This window comes from Xenopus laevis, chromosome 4S, assembly GCF_017654675.1.
Source record: "Xenopus laevis strain J_2021 chromosome 4S, Xenopus_laevis_v10.1, whole genome shotgun sequence".
NCBI lineage: Eukaryota > Metazoa > Chordata > Amphibia > Anura > Pipidae > Xenopus > Xenopus laevis.
In genome coordinates this window covers 104,966,303-104,986,200 of record NC_054378.1, presented here as the reverse complement: position 1 = coordinate 104,986,200, position 19,898 = coordinate 104,966,303, and the positions used below count along the sequence as shown (strand labels likewise).

Sequence of the window (19,898 nt, the reverse complement as noted above, 5' to 3'; positions counted from 1 at the left end):
TGGAGGGGTTGAACTTTGTCTTTTTTCAACCCAATGTAACTATGTAACTATCTCGCATAGACTCCATTTTATTCAAATAACCCAAATTTTTAAAAATTATTTCTTTTTTCTCTGTAATAATAAAACAGTACCTTGTACTTGATCCAAACTAAGATATAATTAATCGTTATTGGAAGCAAAACCAGCCTATTGGATTTACTCAATGTTTACTTGATTTTCTAGTAGACTTAAGGTATGAAGAGCCAAATTACGGAAAGATCCACTATTCTGTAAAAAACCCAGGTCCCGAGCATTCTGGATAACAGGTCCAATACATGTACCAGTCTATAATATAATATATATATATATATATATATATATATATATATATATATATATATATTTTTTTTTTTTTTTTTTTTTTCTAATATATTTTTTTTATTCCGAGTTCATTTTTTTTTTTTTAAAGGTTTTTATTGTTATTAAGAACATTAAAACAAAACCATACAAATAATTGGTTTAACAGATCATGGTTTAATGTCATTATTACAGAAGCATAAGTGCATTAATTACAATCGTGTGTCATTAGTTGTTCAACTCTGTAGCAGTTCCCAGTTTCTACATTAGTGGTCCCAAATTTAAGGGGGGAGCTAGTTCTCTGGGGGTGCAAGTGCAAGGGTCTAGGTGCTAACTTAGATCCAGTTCCTCCACACCTTGTCATATTTTTGAGGGCAGCCTCTCGGTATATATGTAAATTGTAATAAGTGTAGTAGGAATCTGATTAGGTTTAACCAGTTGGTTAACTCTGGGGGGGGATTTTGACATCCAATATAAAACAATGCTTGTCCTGCCGTGGAACAATAGATTACAAAAATGTGTTCTCATTGAGGATTTAGGTGTAAGATCATCTATAATACAAAATAGGCATACCCTGAGGGGTATCAGAATTTTGGGCAAGGATGTGTTATCTTTTATATAGCGTAGGATCTGCATCCAAAAGTTTTGGATCCTGGTACAGAGCCATATAAGATGGAGATAGTCCACCTCTAATGCATTGAATTTAGTGGCAATTAATTGATTTTTAACTTTCTTACAGAATATTTATGGAACACAATATATTTGGAATGAAACAGACCAGACTTCAAAATGACAAGCAACATAAGCTTATTGTCAGGGCTTACCCCGGTGGTCTAGTGGGCAGCGGGGTCCACCGCCGCTCCTTCGGCGTGGACGCTCGCTGCGCAGCTCCTGCGGCTCCGGCTCACTTCCTGGTGCCGGTTTCCCCTAAGGCGCGCGCGCCGCGCACGCTCGGTTCTTAAAGGCGCAGTGACACTGGCGTGTGACGTCAGCGCGCAATGGCGCCAAATTCAAATGTATTTAAGGGGAATTTAGGTTTTAACAAGTTGCCCGTTGTTAGGTTCAAATTAGCTTGTTCCTGGGTGCTATTACTTGTGATTCCTGATATATCTACCGTGTTTGACCCTTGCCAGCCTGATTTACTACGCTGACATCTCCAATCCTGACCTCTGCCTGTCCATTGACCATTCTACGCTTTCTCTATCCTGATTTTGGCCTGTCTGACTATTCTACTGCTTGTGCTAGCCCGGCCTGCCTGTTCCTGTGGCTTCCTATCTTCCAGCATCCTTGTAAAACAGTCGTGCCCCATTGCCTGCCAGAACTTATGCCTTGCACCTCTCGTTAAGTCCAGGTGGCATCTGAGTATGCCGAGGGCTCCTCCCGAGGCCAAAGGCGGTCACTTAACTGGTGAAGTCGAGCCGAGACCAGGGTGCTTGGCATCTGTTCTGGTGTAGGGTGCCGACCGTGACACTTATTTTTTATTATTTATATCTGTAACATGTTTCTAAAAGTATACACAAGGTGGTGCTGTAGGTATGCACCCAAAAGAAAGCACAAGCTACTTGAATGTTAGCTTGATAAAAAGCCCACAGAAGCACCTTGAAGTTGTTGTTGCCCTGTAAATCTGGCCATACACTTTTACATTTCAGATATCGATTGTACATTTTAATGCAACAATCTAAAACTAAAATTTCCATTTTTAGTTGTAGGATTAAAGTAGGAAAAATATCAAATCAGACCATGTTCTGGCAATTATGGCATCAATCATTGCTGCGCTTCTTATGGCATCCCTAAAGGCAAGAAATCAAAGGATGTCTGCTAATTAGATCAGATTTATTCATTAAGATGCAGGTTGCATGACTGCACATAATCCATGAGAGTGGTTAATGGGTAACAACGTCAGGCTGCTTGAGGATTTGACAATCATCCTGTTTTCGAGAGGCGAGGGGCAACATAAGAGAGCATGCCATAAGCATCAAACTGGGCTTCCTATGGCTCACAGAAAACATGACATGGACGGAGAGACTACTTTCTCAACAATTAGATGGAGACAGGGCCAAAGGTAATAGTTATCATATAGACCAGGGGTCCCCAACCTTTTTCACCCGTGAACCACATTCACATTCCAAAAGAGTTGGAGAGCAACAGAAGCATGAAAAAAAGTCCCTGGGATTCCAAATAAGGGCTGTGATTAGCTTTTTGGCAGCCCATATGTGGACTGGCAGCCTGCAGGAGGAAATATTTGGCAAAATACCTGTTTTTTATGCAAACTTTAAGCCAGGAATTCAACAATGAGCCCCTGCTTTGTGGCTGCTGAGAGCAACATCTAAGTGGTTGGTGAGCACAGTGTCGGACTGAGCTGGCGGAACACCGGGAAAAAACCTGGTGGCAGGGTCGGACTGGGGGGCCCGGGGCCCACCGGGACTGCTGTCCAGGGGCCCCCCTCCGACCCCCCGCCCCCCTACTAAAACGCGTCGGGCCAGCAACAGCGCCGCTCAGCGCGCATGCGCAAGAACGGCGTTCGGCGCGCCACTCGGCGCGCATCGCCCGAAAAAAAAAATATTTTTGCCAATTGGAAATATCTGGAGAAGGGTTCTGGCCCGGCGGGGGCCCACCAGGGTTGGGGCCACCGGGTTTTTTCCCGGTATCCCGCCGGGCCAGTCCGACACTGCCTGGTGGGCCCCGGCTCTCATGGGCCCAGACCTGCTCCTCCCGGTTGCCCCATAAATAAACAAACCTGTGAGTAGTGTTTTGTTTAAAGGGTATGTAAAGGAAAAATAATAAAATCCCATTTTTACTTTCTTTAATGAAAAAGAAACCTATCTCCAATATACTTTAATTAAAAAATGTGTACCATTTTTATAAGAAACCTGACTGTATGCAGTGAAATTCTCCCTTCATTTACTGCTGTGAATAGGAATTGTCAGATGGTCCCTAACTGCTCTGCAGGGAAACAATCATACTTATGAACAGCAGGGGGAGCACCCGCCTTACTTCCCAGCCATGCAGAACTCAAGCAGCTTTGTTTGTTACGATCCCTAAGCAGCCCAGACCACACTGAGCATGTGCACAGTCTTAGTCTTGCAAAGATGTTTAACAAAGTTACAAGATGGTGACCCCCTGTAGCCAACTTTGAAAGCATAAATTATTTGTTTGATTAGGCTTGTGGTGCAGTAAGTTCTTGTTTATATTTAGTATACAAAATACAGCTTATTGTATTTTAGACTTTACATGCCCTTTAATTGGAAGGAAACACTTCGGAATTGACTTTCACAGGATTACCATGTTAAAAAAAAAAAGAGTTCTGTGCACTTATTTCAGAACATAGATTTATGTTGAAGCAGCAGAGGATCATCTACTGTATGTTTATTTTGGCATTTACAACTTGCAAACTTCTTTAAAGCCCCATAGCAATAATCCAAGGTTTCAGTGACAAAATTGCACACATAAAAGAAACCACGGATTGTTTCTAGGCACCTTTTTTTTGTTTAAATTAGGTGTCTAGAAATAATCCGTGGTTTGCGCATGAGCCGCACGTGCCTGGTATCCGCGTGCCAGGGAATCGAAGGTCGGGAGGGGGCCCTTCGTTTGCAGTCCCGGTGGGCCCCCAAGGCTCCTGTGACTGTCTGACCGTGGGTGAGCAAGATGTTGCTCGAGAGCTACTGGTTGGACATCGCTGATATAGACCTATGGTGGAAGGGGGGAAAGGCATGGCGCTTTTAAGTACACAGAGGCCCAAACAGACCCCAAAGTGATTAGTGCAGAATCTAGATTGCTAGTCCAGCCCTATTGTGACTTTCATGGCCTTCAGTGCCACTACTACTTGTCCCTGACTGGGTGGAAGTAAGAAATGGCATTATGGGAAATGTCCTTGTCTGGGGAGCGGTGGACCTCGAGTCAGCTCTACCCTGATGTGTTATAGTTCAGCTGTTTGCAGCTGCAGCGCTCACTCTCAGAGCTTTTGGTGTATGTAGCAATACTATCACAATACTAATGAAAGCCTTTACTGGGCAACGGTTAGACACTGGCCATAGGCAGCACGGGATAACGGGATTATATTTTGGCTTCACGTCCTCTCTGACACCCGCCAATACTATGAGGCGCCTGCGGATTGATTGACAGCGTGAGGGCGGGAAAACACCGCCCGCAGTCTCTATCTTCATTCAATAGTAACGCCTTTCCAAGTCACGTGGTTTCGGTCGTGATTTGGAATCTGGCAGCGACTCTACTGGGCGTTCCTGGCGTGTGAGTGGCAATTTTCTTACCCAATGAAGAGAATGAGTTCTCTAGTGAGGCATGAGGTGTATTTGTCGGAGGAGGGGCTTAGCTAAAGCAGTTGCTATGATACTGCTGCTCCGAGCCGCCTTCTTTCCGGCTTGTCGCCATCTTGTTGTTGATTTGAACAGAATTCGAGCGGGTGAAGGGAGCTAGGACCGGGGAAGAGAGATCCGCGGGCAGCGCCCCCCCCAAATCCCTGCCCGGGAAAAACACTGGGGAGAGAGATAAGTGGAGGTATGGCGGTGGTGTAATAATTTAATGGGGCTTTGTGTGACTGGGCATCTTTGGGGGAGGGTAAGTGAGGTTGCAGCAAGGTGTATATGTATCTGTATGGTGAGACTGTGGGAAAGTCGGCGCGTACCATTAGAGGAGGGGTAATCAGATTAGGGCGGGGAGTGGCTGCACAAAATGTGTTAGGTGAGAAGCTCAGGCGCTACCGAGGGCTGTACGTAATGGTTTGTTCTACTGTTCTATCTCTGTCACTCATACAGCTGATATTGCACGGGCTGCTGGGAAGGCTTTATATACAATACAGCTACACACGCCTCATACACGCAGCAAGTGAAGTTTGTTTGCATGAACAGACCAGTGAGTGAGACCGGCTCCTGTGAGTGGAGTCACATGCAAGTTTAGGGCAGAGAGGACATTCTAATATCACAGGGAAGAGTCTGATAATGGTCCTGCAAGTGAAACTATAGCAGGTCTGTCTCTAAATTGAAATTATACTGCTGACTTATGCCATTCACTTTGGGGGCAAATTCTTGTGTCTTTAGACGCACAAAAAACTATTCAACTATGAAAGCTGAAATAAATGTATTACTGCATATAGAACATGTGTATATACAGCAACAGTACAGACAGGGGCACTTAATATACACATGGAGTGAAATGACACGTGTTAACAGACAGAGGCCCTTCCCTTGTACAACTTCTTTGCTGTGTAATAATAATAATTCTATAGGTGGAAAGCAACAGGTCAGCAGATGCCTATTTCTTCCCTTTTTCTTCTCACGTGTGTCTCTAGAAAGAAAAATCTGCTGATCGTCCTTCAGCTGCCTGTTTGTTTCATTGGTATAATGCAGCAACACTGCCTTATACACCTCAGAAATGGCCAGCATGAAAATCTATAAATCTTCAGTTGTTGCTGGTGTGTCATTCCCTATTTGGAGTTGCTGCAGATTATCGGCATTACTGCCACCCTCATTTGAGGGCCCTATCCATCCTGTATTGCCTGCAGTTTCTTCCTCTTTAAAGGAATTGTTCAGTATAACAATAAAAACAGGGTTAATAGGCTGTGCAAAACAACATGTTTTCAATATAGTTAGCCAAATGTAATTTATAAATCCTGGAGTGACTGGATGTGTAACATAATAGCCAGAACACTACTTCCTGCTTTGCAGCTCTCTTGGTTTCCCCTGATTGGTTACCAGGCAGTAACCAATCAGTGACTTGAGGGGGGGGCACATGGGTCATAACTGTTGCTTTTGAATCTGAGCTGAATGCTGAGGATCAATTGCAAACTCACTGAACAGTTATTTCCCAAGTGGCCCCCCTACAAGTCGCTGACTAACGCCGAGTTAGAGAGCTGAAAAGCAGGAAGTACTGTTCTGTTGAAGGAACAGTTCAGTGTGAAAATAGAAAATGTGTAAATCGGGCATGCCTAAAGTGCGGCCTGTTTTCAAATTTACACCGTCCCTCAGCCTCCATCATGAAATTAATAATAATGAGGCCCCCCCCAGCAAAGTACGATCAGGAATCCCATAGCTGTAATATTAAGGCACATTAGTGAAATGATCTGGCACATAGATATGTGCTGTTTTTGCATACTTCTTTAGGGCTGAAGGTGTCAATAGATGTACTGGTGTGCCAGTACAGTAAACTAAAGAAGTATAGCTTCACTACGTTCCAGTACGTGTCTATTGCTAACACCTTCAGCACACAGGCAGCAGTATTGACAAAGTGGCAGATCATTTCACTAATGTGCCTAAATATTACTGCTACGATTACTCGAATTCCTGTAATTAAATGTTAATGGTTCAAAGAATGTTGGGCTGAATGGTCGTCCCCCGCACATTTTCACCTCACCAAATCTGGCCCTCGTTGCAAAAAGTTTGGGCTCCCCTAGTGTAAATAGATAGGTTGTGCAAAATAAAAAATGTTTCTAATAAAGTTATTTAGCCAAAAATGTAATGTATAAAGACTGGAGTGACTGGATGTCTAACATAATAGACAGAACACTACTTCCTGCTTTTCAGCTCTATAACTCTGAGTTAGTCAGCGACTTGAAGGGGGGCCACATGGGACATTTCTGTTCAGTGAGTTTTCAATTGATCCTCAGCATTCAGCTCAGATTCAAAAGCAACAGATATGACCCATGTGGCCCCCCTCAAGTCTCTGATTGGTTACTGCCTGGTAACCAGGGTAACTGGTCAGTGTAAACCAAGAGAGCTGAAAAGCAGGAAGTAGTGTTCTTACTGACATGTTAGACATCGAATCACTCCAGCCTTTATACATTACATTTTTGCCTAACTAACTATATTAGAAACATTTTTTATTTTGCACAGCCTATTTACCCAGTTTTTATTTTTACACTGAACTGGTCCTTTAAATCTGGTCACTTTTGTAGCTGGAATTTTACGTAATTTTGCAAGAGATAAATGATTGAGTTATAGCACTAGGAATTAGTTTGAATTCTATCATACTTGTATTAATGCAACACAAGTTGTCAATTTGTTAATGCAAATAGCAATGTGGGTAGGTGCATATATATCATTAAAGTGCCCACCTTGTAGCCTAACATCCAGGTGATAAAGCTGCCCATACACAGCCTTTGTCCTCATCTGGACATATATGAGCTGGGCCCAACTGGACCAATGATTGAACCATAATGGGAGAGAGAGATCCCAGAAGAAGTCTCTCCAATTTTCCAAAGAGAGGAAAAAAAAGCTTTCCTGACACCAAAATGGCAATTGGACAGGTCCCTCGATCAACTTGTTTTAAGAAATACCCTCTATAAGATATCTATCTGGTGTATCTGCCATATGCCAAAATTTCATTATATCACCATGATTATGATTTATATTCACATTTAAAAGTAAGTAGCCTATAATATGAACAGGTTTTTTTTTTTTTTGTCTTGAAAAATGTTAACACAACCTTTGTCCTATTACTTTAATTAGAATCAGCAGAAAGTACAAGTAACATGTCTTCTTGCTTCAGCTTTTGTATAAAGATGGCCATACACTCTGGCAAGGTTGCCAAACAAAGAAAGGCAGGGCAATATCAGGCTAATCCGATCTTTTGTCCCTAGGGCTAAACAATTGGATTACAACAATGGGAATGGGCGCCAATTGGACGAGGACTGAATCAACTGCGATTGTGGGGAAAATCAAACCTACATAATCTATATCTGGCCTATTTTTGCCCAGCTATCTGTCGCAGAGGTGAGTCTGGCAGTGTATGGCAATTTTAAAGGAGAATTCAACCCCCCCACTAATAAAAAACCCTACCCTACATAGTCCCGACCTCCACAAAGGTCTTAACAGCTGTAAAATGCCCCTAATCTATTACTTATCTCTCATTGCAGAGTCAGCGCAATGTTCGTTGATGCGGCCCCGCTATCCGACCACCCGTTACCCATCGTTAGGATCTGATCGTTGGGCTTTAGGGCCCACGATTGGATCAGCCCAATATTGCCCACCTCAAGGTGGGCATACCGGAGACCAAATGAGCGGATCTCTCCGTGTATGGACACCTTAAGTAACAGGTTTAGGCATTTTGCCAGGATGCAAATCAAGACATCAGGGATCCAACCCTTAATTATTTACTATTTACTGATGCTTTAAAGGAGAATTCAACCTGTAATATAAAAAAAAAAACCTCCCCCCCCCCACAAATGCTCCAAATTTTTTTTACTCAGCCCTCCGTGCAGATTCTGGCCACCTTTTTCGCAAATTTTAGTGACTTTCGTCAAATGGCAACTGTGCATACACTGAAAATGCCGTCAAGACACAAAGATTACCGGAGAAGAAGATGGGTTGAATTCTCCTTTAAATACCAACAACTAACTAGACAACTAAGATGAAATGAGCATCTCTGTTGTACAGGGGATCTAGAATGGGATCTGTTCTGGACCTGGATGTTTCCGGATAAGGGGGTCTGTAATTTAGAGCACATTCTTTAGTGCGTCTATACAAATATTTAAACATTAAAAAAAAAATAATAGAATTATTTTGACACCAACATGAATTAATACAATGTTGCTGCCATCAAATAAAAATCTTGCATTTTATTAGAGCATTAGGAAAATGGACAAAAATAAAAAAAAATTAATGCTTTATGAAAATTGTCCTTCCTGTATTTTAGATCTTTCTGGTTAATAGATACCATACCTGAATTGATTAGTGGGACACTACTATGTGGAGGATGCTGCATGAGTATACATTAGACGTGAAAAGCTGAATTCACTGAAATATACGTTTATTTTTTCAGCCAAGAGTCCTCTTTGGGGAATAAAGATGCACTGGCCTAGGGAATTTTAGAGTGTTGCACATGTATGACTAGTGTTGGATGTCTGGAGACTACAAGTACAAATTCCCCTGCCATTGCGTTTTCTTTTTCTTGCAGATGATTGTTAGTTTGTGGAATATAAATTAGCATTTGCATATAATAGAGTCCTGCAGTGGGTCGGGTTACCCGAAAAAAAGCGGGCAACCTGCGGAATGGGGGGAGGAATTTTAGGTGCGGGTATACCCCCGGGTCGGGTTGCAGGCATCATCTAAATTTCTTATCTTATGTAATATTGTCTATATTTTACTCCTTTTTAAAGTTTTACAAAACTTGTTTGTCCCTCCCACTTTTGATGACGTCTCTTCCAGTTTGCAGCACCATCACTTCCTGTTTGATGTTGGTCAGCAGGTTGCGGGTAAGGTCATTGTGGGTCAGGTAGTGGATCAAAGTGGGTAAATTTGTGGGGTCGGGTCTGGGTCTTAGAAATTGGTTCCACGCAGGACTCTAGCATATAACCTAATGGCCTTCCTCAGTGAATTCAGCTTTTCCAGTCTTTGAGAATATTTCTAAGGATCAGAAAGTTGTGAATCCCAATAAGAGAAGCGATAAATAAATTCATAGAATGGACATGAAACTTTTGTTGAAGTTGTTAGTCGTGGCCTACTACCAGGAGCACTGGAACAGCAGAACTTACTCCTATTAAGGGGTAATCCTGTTATAAACTAGCAACTGACTGACCTTTGGGGAAATCCCTAAACTAGCCACACCTCAGCTGACCTTTGGGTAATACTGTTATATGACAGTGAGACCTTTGAACAAGCTCAGAGACCCATTGGCAGATAATTGTGGATTGTCTGCGTGGAACGTTTGCTGTGTGTCCAGGATAATGTATTGCTGGAAAGATTTGCCCACATCATAAAAATTGTGTGTGGGGGAGATTTTTAAAGACAGTGGGGGGTGTTATTTATAAACACTGGGCAAATTTGCACCTGGGCAGTAACCCATGGCAACCAACAGATTGTTTTCAGTGTTTGCAGCTTGCTGAAAAAAACTAATCACGGATTGGTTGTTATGGGTTACTATAACAAACAAGGGAAAGTTGTGCTCGCCACTAATTTTTAAAAACCATCATTAGGCGGGGGTGCAATGAGGCTGTGACCACAAAATACATAACGGAAAATCAAATCATACTTACCGAGATTTTCTTTTCCTAGACCTGAACATGGCAGTGGACACTTTAGGTTAATCCCTCCTGTCTGTGGACGGAACAGGAATTAGTAGCAAATAAAAGGAGGCCCCTCCCCTCTGCCGCCATCTTTTGGACTTTTCTGTAACTCCCCCATAGAGGGTTGGGAAGCCTTGTCCACTGCCATGTTCAGGTCTAGGAAAAGAAAATCTCGGTAAGTATGATTTGATTTTCCGTTTTCCTATTCCCTTCACATGGCAGTGGACACTTTAGGGACGTAAAAAAGCAAACAACAATGAGGGTGGGAATGCAATTTTACTCATTTAATACACTGTTAAGTACTGAGGATCCAAAGTTGGAAAGACTTTTTGAGTAAAGGTCAAATTTGTAGTGTTTGACGAATGTGTTCCAAGAACTCCATACTGCTGCTTTGCATATGTCCTCTGATGGTACCTGGGCCCTGAGTGCCCAGGATGTCGCTGTACCTCTGGTTGAGTGTGCCTTAACTTTAGAGGGTACTGAAGATGACTGGTTTGAGTATGTCATATGGATACATTCTTTTATCCAATTGGCCACAGTGTTTTTGGAAGGTTGGTTACCGATTCTCGTGCCTTGAGTGATAACCAGTAAAGAGTCAGTTTTTCTTATCTCTTTGGTTCTGTCGAGATAGATTTTTAAACATCTCACCACATCTAGCGTATGCCATTTTTCTTCTTCCTCTGAGTTAGGATTCTCAAAGAATGTTGGCAGGATAATATCCTGAGTCGTGTGGAATTTGGAAATTACCTTTGGGGTGAATCCTTCACGAGTTCTTAGTATGACCTTATCTTGAGAGAATGTGATTTTGTCCTCTCCCATTGAGAGAGCATGTATCTCACTGACTCTTCTGGCTGAAGCGATAGCTATCAGAAATGTCATTTTTAAATTGACAATTTTTAGGGGGTGCTTTGTCCATGGGTTCAAATGGAGTAGAAGTCAAGGCCTTTAGTACTAGATTGAGGTCCCAAGGGGGAACTCTTGTTTTAGTTGCCGGCCTGATTCTTTTAAGCGCTTGGAAGTATCTTTTGATGAGAGGATTGGAACTCCAGCGGATTCCCGAGAAGTGGGAGATTGCAGTAATTTGTCCTTTAAGGGTGGGATTGCTTAGGCTTAGGTCTACACCCTTTTGAAGGAACTCTACCACTTGAGTTTCTGAGTTGGACATGGGAGAAGAATTGTTGTTCCTGCACCATTCTGAGAACTTTTCCCAGGTTTTGAAATATTTTTCTGTGGTAGCTGATTTTTTGGCAGCTAGTAGGGTGTTTATGGCACCTTCTGACAGTCCTAGGGATTTTAGTTTGTCCCTTTCAAGCGCCATGCCGTTAGAGCTAGCTTCTCCTGATGAGGGTAGTTCACAGATTTCAGTGTTAGAAGGTCTTGATGGTTTGGAAGTTTCCAATAATTCCCCTTGGATAGGTGGAGAAGTTGAGGGAACCAAACTCGTCTCGGCCACCAAGGGGCAATCAGGATCACATTTGCTTGGTCTTGAGTGATTTTTGTAATTACCTTCTGAATCAATGCGAACGGGGGAAAGATGTAAAGGGGGCCCCAATTCCATTTTATTGAAAAAGCGTCTGTCAGTGAGGCTTTCGGGTCTCTTTTCCAAGAGCAGAAATTCTCCATCTTTGTGTTGGATCTGGAGGCCATTAGGTCTATTTTGAAGGGTCCCCATTTTTTCCAAATCATTTTGAAGATTTTTTGGCTCAGTTCCCATTCCCCTCCCTTGGGGAGAGTTCTGCTTAGTTTGTCTGCGATCACATTGTCTTTTCCCGCTATGTGGGAAGCTTTGAGGAGAAAGAGGTTGTTTTCTGCCCAAGTTAGAATAGTTGTGGTCAAGGCTAACAGATTCCAAAATCTTGTGCCCCCTTGTTTCATGATGTACCTCACTGCTGTAGTGTTGTCCGATTTGATCCAGACCGCTTTTCCCTGAATGAGAGGGCTGAATGCCAGTAAGCTTAGGTGAATTGCCTTTAATTCTCTCCAGTTTGAGGATCTTTGACTCTCTTCTGTGTTCCACCACCCTAGGGTTTTGTGGACCCCCATGTGAGCTCCCCATCCCAGACTGCTGGCGTCTGTGGTGATTGTGGTCCATGAGTCTATCTGTAGTGGCATAGGTATTCGAAGGTTCTTCTCTTGTAACCACCATCTCAAGCTTTGTAGGGTCTTTTCTGTGAGAAATATTAGTTGGTTTTGTGTTTTGGGGTTCTTGTTCCATTGAGATAGGAAATTGAAGTGGAGACTCCGAGTGTGTATCCTCGACCATCTGACACAATCTATGGTGGAGACCATTTTCCCTATTGTGCTTTGGCAGATCTTGACTGTCGTAATGGGATGAAGAATGAGTTGTTGTATATTTTTCTTTAAGTCCTTTGCCCTTGTCTTTGGCAAGCTGAGGGTCATTTCCCTGGTGTCTAAGATCGTGCCCAGGTATTCTATCCTCTGACATGGGATTATCATGGATTTTCCCCAGTTTATGATCCAGCCTAATTTTGACAGGTAATGGATTGTAGTGGTGAGGTGAGCCAGCAATAGAGGTTTTGATTGAGCTTTCAGGAGGATGTCGTCTAGATAGGCGTAGATTTGTATCCCCATTATTCTTAGATTCGCCAAGACAGGTGCTAGGATTTTTGTAAATATCCTTGGGGCTGTGGCCAGTCCGAATGGCATGGCTGTATATTGGAAATGTTCCCCCAAGGTCTTGAATCTGAAGTATTTTGTGTGATCTGAGTGGATGGGGATGTGTAGGTAGGCATCTTGTAGGTCTAGTTTTATCATCCAATCCTTTGTGGAAAGGGATAGTGCAATTGACTTTAAGGTTTCCATCCTGAAAGTTGGGACTTTGAGATGTTCGTTTAGATGTTTTAGGTTTAGAATTACTCTGAACTCCCCATTCGCCTTTCTTTTGAGGAAAAGGTGGGAGTAAATACCTTTGAATCTTTGGTTTGGTGGTACTTTGGAGATTATTTTGTTTTGTAGTAACTTTTTTATGATGGATTTTAGTTGTGTAGTTGCCTCCTTTGATCTTGGTCTGTCTGATGAGGTGAAAGAGGACTTGGGTTTTTTTGCAAATTCTAGAAGGTATCCTTTTGATACTATATCTTTTGCCCATTCGTCTTGGATTTCTTGAGCCCAAACTGCCTTGAAATCTTTTAGTCTCCCGCCTATATAAGACAGTTGGACTCTCGCACCTTCATGCTTTATTTTTATCAGTTTTGAGGTCTCTTTTGAAACCTTGGGGGTTTTGGAAGTTTTGGCTCCTGGTTTTCCACTGTCTGGTATTGTATTTCCCCGGTCTGTATTGTCTGGCGTCCCGAAAGGAATTTTTTTGATTCCTGTTTTGAAATTTTCTCTCTCTTCTCTCTTGTGGAAGAAAGGCAGATTTCCCCGCCGAGGCTTTGGAGATGATTTGATCCAGTTTGGTACCGAATAGTAGATCTCCTTTGAAGGGCAATGAACACAAGTTGTGTTTTGACTGCGAGTCTGCATTCCAGTGTCTGAGCCACAGGGATCTTCTTGCTGAGACGGCCAAACCCATAGTTCTGGCTGCTAGTTTCACATTTGTTAAGGAAACTTCAGCGGAGTAATCGTTGGCCACTTTTATGTCGTGGATCATTTCTAAGAGTTTGTTTCTTTCCACACCCGATTTTATGGCATGTTCCAATTCGTTTATCCAGATTTTATTGGCTCTGGCAACCGTAGTATTAGCTACTTCCGCTTTGCAGATGGTTCCATTAGCCAGGTAAAGTTTTTTGAGTGTGGAGTCCTGACGCCTTTCCATAGTGTCTTTTAGAGACACCCCCTCGTCCACTGGTAGAGTGGTTCTTCTTGCAACTCTGGTGATGGCTGCGTCTACTTTCGGGACATTGTCCCATATTTTTGAATCTTGTTCCGCGAAGGGGAATAACTTCTTAATTTTCCTTGGGAGTGTCAGTTTTTTGTCTGGCATTTCCCATTCAGATTCCATACTGTTTTTGATGACTTCATGTATGGGAAAAAGGTGGTTTCTTTTCGATGAGGATTTAAACATCTTGTCTTTATTAGAGGGAATGGGATCATCTCTAAGGTTTAAAGTCTTCCTGATTGCTTTGATAAGTGGTTCAACCATATCCAAAGGCATTTCACATTCCTCTTCCTCCGTTTCCGTATCCGAGAGTTCACCTTCTGATGTGGAATGTTCTCTTTCTCTGGTCTGTTTGGAGCTGACTCTCCCACTGGCACTGGCTTGTTCAGAGTTGATGTTGGTAAGGACTTTGTTGGTTACTTCGGAAACCATGTTGGACATGGAGTTGTTGAAGGATTCCTTCATCCAATCCATTAGGTCTGTGAATTGTTTAGAATTGACACCTGTTGCTTCATCCATGCATTTTCTGCATACTTTCTTGTTTGGCACAACAGGATCTTGACAGTAGATGCATTCCGTTCTGTGAGATTTCCTCCTTTGCTCCAGTCTATTTGGGGAACTTCTGTAGAAAAAGAAAAAGTTTCCATTTGTAAATGCATCTCTCTTTCCTCATTGCAGATTGAAGAAAAAATGATACAGGACTCACCCCCTGGAGCCTGAATGAGAGCGTCTTAAGCTCATTACACCAGTCACTGCAAAAAAATGAAGCTTTTAGAAAAGGTTCCGTCCTTTAGGCTCAGCGTGTATAGAATAGAAGTATAATACTTACAGATTGCACCCTCTCACAGAACAGCAGGCACTAACACTGTGTGGCAGCAAAACGAGGGGAGAACGAACGCTGAGCGAAGAATCGCAGGCGTTTTTTCCCCGCTTCCGCATTTATTTGAATCTTGCGCATGCGCATTACCTTTCCGCCATTTTGGAAGGGTCCGTCAGCGAATTTACTGCGCATGCGCCGGTTGTGTCCGGCATTGCGGCTTACCACGCTGATAGGCAACGGATGGCCAAGGACTCGCCAGTCCCTCCGGAGACTCCCACAAGCGACAGCTCGGTCCCGGAGCTTCAGTACATGAGATGCTTTCTGCACTGGCACGTAAGGGGGGAGTTTGCAGGAAGAAAAAAAGATGGCGGCAGAGGGGAGGGGCCTCCTTTTATTTGCTACTAATTCCTGTTCCGTCCACAGACAGGAGGGATTAACCTAAAGTGTCCACTGCCATGTGAAGGGAATAGGAAATAGACAAATACATGAGTCCTCTGCACTCAACCCATTATCAATATATTTAAGACATTTTGTGCAAACTGCTACTGAAAAACGCCTTACCCTTTAAACAAAACAGGGATTGTTTGTCCATATATTGCAATATATTTAAGCTGGCCAACTACGTCAAAGTCATCCCATATCTGGCCAGTCCTATGCTCAATTTTCATCTGATTCATTAAGAATTCTATTGCTTCATTATACATTTTACAAAGGGACTAGGTTTTACCTGCAACTTACTTGCTGCTTTCAAAGTAAACCCCCATACTTGGCTGCCCTTTTATTAGACACCAGTGGGATCACCTGACTGGGAAGGGTGGGAGCTACAACATGGAGCTGGTCACTGCTAAAAATTAGTGGTGAGCACAACTTTCCCTTGTTTGTTATAGTTTATACAGGAGCAGTGACCAGCTCCATGTTGTAGCTCCCACCCTTCCCAGCTATAGTCAGGTGATCCCTGGTGTCTAATAAAAGGGCAGCCAAGTATGGGAGTTTTACTTTGAAAGCAGCAAGTAAGTTGCAGGTAAAACTTAGTCCCTTTGTAAAATGTATAATGAAGCAATAGAATTCTTAATGAATCAGATAAAATTGAGCATAGGACTGGCCAGATATGGGATGACTTTGACGTAGTTGGCCAGCTTAAATATATTGCAATATAGGGGCAAACAATCCCTGTTTTGTTTAAAGGGTAAGGCATTTTTCAGTAGCAGTATGCACAAAACGTCGCTATCTTAAATATATTCATAATGGGTTGAGTGCAGAGGACTCTTGTATGTGTCTATATGTTATGGGTTACTGCCTGGGGCAAACTTGCCCAGTGTTTATAAATGAGCTCCAGTATGTTTGTTCGTAATTTTGATTTAAAACATGTCTTGTAAGCAAGTTGGGATTCCATGTACCATTCTGTTGATCTTAAATGACCAGCAAAGTAAAGTGAAAATATTTTCTTTTACATTTAGCTCATGTATTTGTTGATCGGCTATTTCTTGGCCACAAAACCCTTATTTTATTCGAGAGGCTTCATTCGATAGTCCTGTAGCTAGTCATTAATGTAATTTGACCTTTTTTTATTACTTATTGCGTAAGAACTACAATCATTGTATTCCCCTATATACACCCAAAAATATAAATAAATAAGTAGAATGTATGCTGAATAAGTATTCTACTTATTTGACTAAAAAATTTAAAAATATAAAAATTTTATAGAGCACTAATGATTTTTTTTTTATTTATTTTTTTATACTTACAACCTCCTTAGATGAGTTTGTTGAAGGTTTTTAAAGTAGACATATAGGATAAATGAAAATCCCTTATTTTGTAGGCAATAGTGAATTCTATATGGTTCTGGTTTTACTTTTGGCTGTAAATTAATATTGTCTTCAAAAATGGCCCCTTTATTGGAGCTCCCTATAGATGTTCTGTCTGAACGGTCCCTGCCAGAAGCACAGTAGGAGGAGGACAGCCAATCACAGGCCTGCAAATACAGGCTTTAGTTCCCTATCAGGTCCTGCTAGTTGCTGATTGGTTCCTATCCTACAGTACAGTGAGATGATTGCTCCGGCTCCCCTGTACAGCCGGGAGAAATTCAGGGAGCAGAGAGTGTAAGAGAAGGGCGATGTTTTTCGGGTTTATGCAGAAATATTCAATAAATCAGCCTGAAACACTACTTTTTTTTTTTTTTAAACTATTATTCTATATATACAACATGGAGCTGGTCACTGCTAAAAATTAGTGGTGAGCACAACTTTCCCTTGTTTGTTATAGTTAACGTGTAAGGGATGGGCGATGTTTTTCGGGTTTATGCAGAAATATTCAATAAATCAGCCTGAAACGCTACTTTTTTTTATTTTTTATTAAACTATTATTCTATATTTAAAAGAGTAATGCACTGGTACATTCTAATTTTTCACACACAATGTCTCCTTTAAATATAAAAGAAGAGGGGCACATAACTATAGGGCACTAACACTATAAATAATTTATGCTCGATCTAGAATATGGGATTGTGCTTCTCTTGTGTGTGTGTGATACAGAAGAGACAATATATTTCACCAGACAGGATAAATTATATTAACATCTTTGGAATTACCAGTCATACATACATACATACATACATAACCCGGCAATTACTCATTTTACCAGACTAATACTACTTCAGCGTCACCTACAGTATTTGTGCATTATAATACGGTGGCTTATCTGTGTGTATGAGGCCCTCCGACAGGCCTACCCAACTGATCGAAAATCAGGCAGATGTAGATCAGGAAGGTTTGAAAATCCCATTGTGGTGAGAACTGCATCTGTTTGTTGATGTGGTTCTTCCCCCGATGGCCTGTGTCATTGTGATCTGATCGTTTGGGCTGAGAGTCAAACAATTGAATGAACCTGATATCGCCTACCTCAAGTTGGGAATATTGGGGGAAAATTCGCTCGTGGGCGACCCCATCCCAAATTGCTGTGACCTACAGATAAGCAGAAGAGCATAATACTCAGCTAATCAGTGCATAGATAAACCACTTGTAACTACCTTGCAAAAATAAGGAAGCTAAAAACAGAGACTAGTTTTCTTGTTTGCCTTGTTTAATTCAAGAAATAACAAAATCCATAATTTTTTTTGTTTTTTAAATTAAAACCGTAGGCAAAATGTATATTCACGTTTACATCAAAACACCTCCACCAGTTGGCTAAATTGCCTACTTACAAACCACTGATGTAGTATATCGCATGTAGTAAATCCTCGTGGCAAACCCCCTCAAACCGCACACTTTCTGCAGGCTCCAAAACCGTGTAATACGTGGTGCTTTCTGCAAACCCGTGCGCTGTCCTCCTCACCTGGCACGTTTCGCTGATCCCATCAGCTTCTTCAGATGCCTCTGAAGAAGCTGATAGGATCAGCGAAACGTGTCAGATGAGATGGGTTTGCAGAAAGCACCACGAGGAAGTCTGAAAAAAACCAGCAAGTCAAGGGAAAAAAATGTTAGTGGAATTTTTAAGAATAAAATAGTAGTAGACTATTTTGGATTTTATCTTTGTTTTGGAGCCTGCAGAAAGTGTGCGGTTTGAGGGGGTTTGCCACGAGGGTTCACTACATGCGATATACAACATCAGTGGTTTGTAAGTAGCAAATTTGGCCAACTGGTGGAGGTGTTTTGATGTAAACATGAAAATAACCGCCGCACCCATTAGAAAACCCTCTCCCTCTTATTTAAAGTTATAATAGAGCAAAGGGATTTATATAACCAAGAAAAGGGGAGCACTCCTGTAATAACCCATTTGGAACATGGGGTGGCATCCCATCTTGATTGAACATATTACACTATATAGGTTATTGGTTTCTGATTTCTGATCCCTTTTTTTACTATATTTTTGGAGACTTTTTGAGCAATTGAAAGACTGTGAAGAGATCGGCAAGAAATAAAAAACTAGCATTTTTTAACCATTTGTTATTTTTAACTAAAATGTATATTCACACGCACCCTATTGAGAGAAAGTCATGTTAAACAAGGGCTGTACTGCCCATTTTATCATTAGAAATGGATAGTGGGAGAGGGGTGGGAGGTTATTTATATCCGGCACATTATTATTAGACTAAGATATAAGGGCTTAGGAATGTTTTCTGTGGCAGGAGGCTGGATGTATCCGTTGTGTTGTCTGGCTCAGACTGATAAGCAAACGTGTTTGTGCAGGTGCTGATATAAAAACAGTCGTGTGAAAGAAGCATTTTCTCCCCCCGACTTCCCTTATCTTTGCATATTTGTCACACTGAATGGCTTCTGATCTTAATGAAATGGAATATTGGATAAAGGCTACACATGACAAAGTATTTACTTCACTACGTAATTTATTCCAGATTATTTTGAAAGCACAATGAGAACTATTAATGCAGCAAAAGAAAAAGCCTACAGCGTTAAATTGTGTGTGTGTTTTTTTTATATATAATATTCTATTCTATAGGATGCTGTGAACCCATGTACTATGGGTTCACCTGTATAACGAGGGTAAAAAGGTTGTCTTGTCGCACGTGAGGACCATTTGGCCTTTGCTCTGGTTATTCCCTGGGAAATACAAGGAGGCATTTGATTCCAGAGGTCACCCTGTCTGAGGGTTTGGGTCTCATGAGGACATGGGGAATCTTTCTCAGCATGACCTACAGACGGCACATTATAAAACTAGTTTCTCCCGTGTAGTGTTTTCTTTGCTGCATTGCAGTGTTTATGTGCCACCTTGTGTATGCATAGACCTGTCATAGAAATGCTCACCGAATACTTGTGCTTTAGTTCTGCTGCATTCCAATGCCTCCTCTATACGTCTTAATTGGTTCCTTTCATACTTACTGTAGCTGTGGGCAAATTAGATTTGAGTTGCATTATCATTATTCTGAGGACCTTGAG

At 41.8% G+C, this 19,898-nt stretch overlaps 1 protein-coding gene across 5 annotated transcripts in view; it reads left to right on the top strand.

Moving 5' to 3' along the window:
- Window positions 1-19,898, top strand: part of ip6k1.S (inositol hexaphosphate kinase 1 S homeolog) — a 31,392-nt gene that overhangs the window by 6,425 nt on the left and 5,069 nt on the right. The window contains exons 1-3 of one of the 5 annotated variants that reach the window (XR_001935591.2): window positions 4,478-4,848; window positions 7,925-8,057; window positions 8,201-8,240. The gene's annotated coding sequence lies outside the window, so the exon portion shown is untranslated. Of the gene's footprint in view, window positions 1-3,522; window positions 4,849-7,924; window positions 8,058-8,200; window positions 8,241-19,898 lie in introns of those variants that run through there. The other 4 variants (XR_005961012.1, XM_018261299.2, XM_041561680.1 and 1 more) reach the window with 4 other exon arrangements.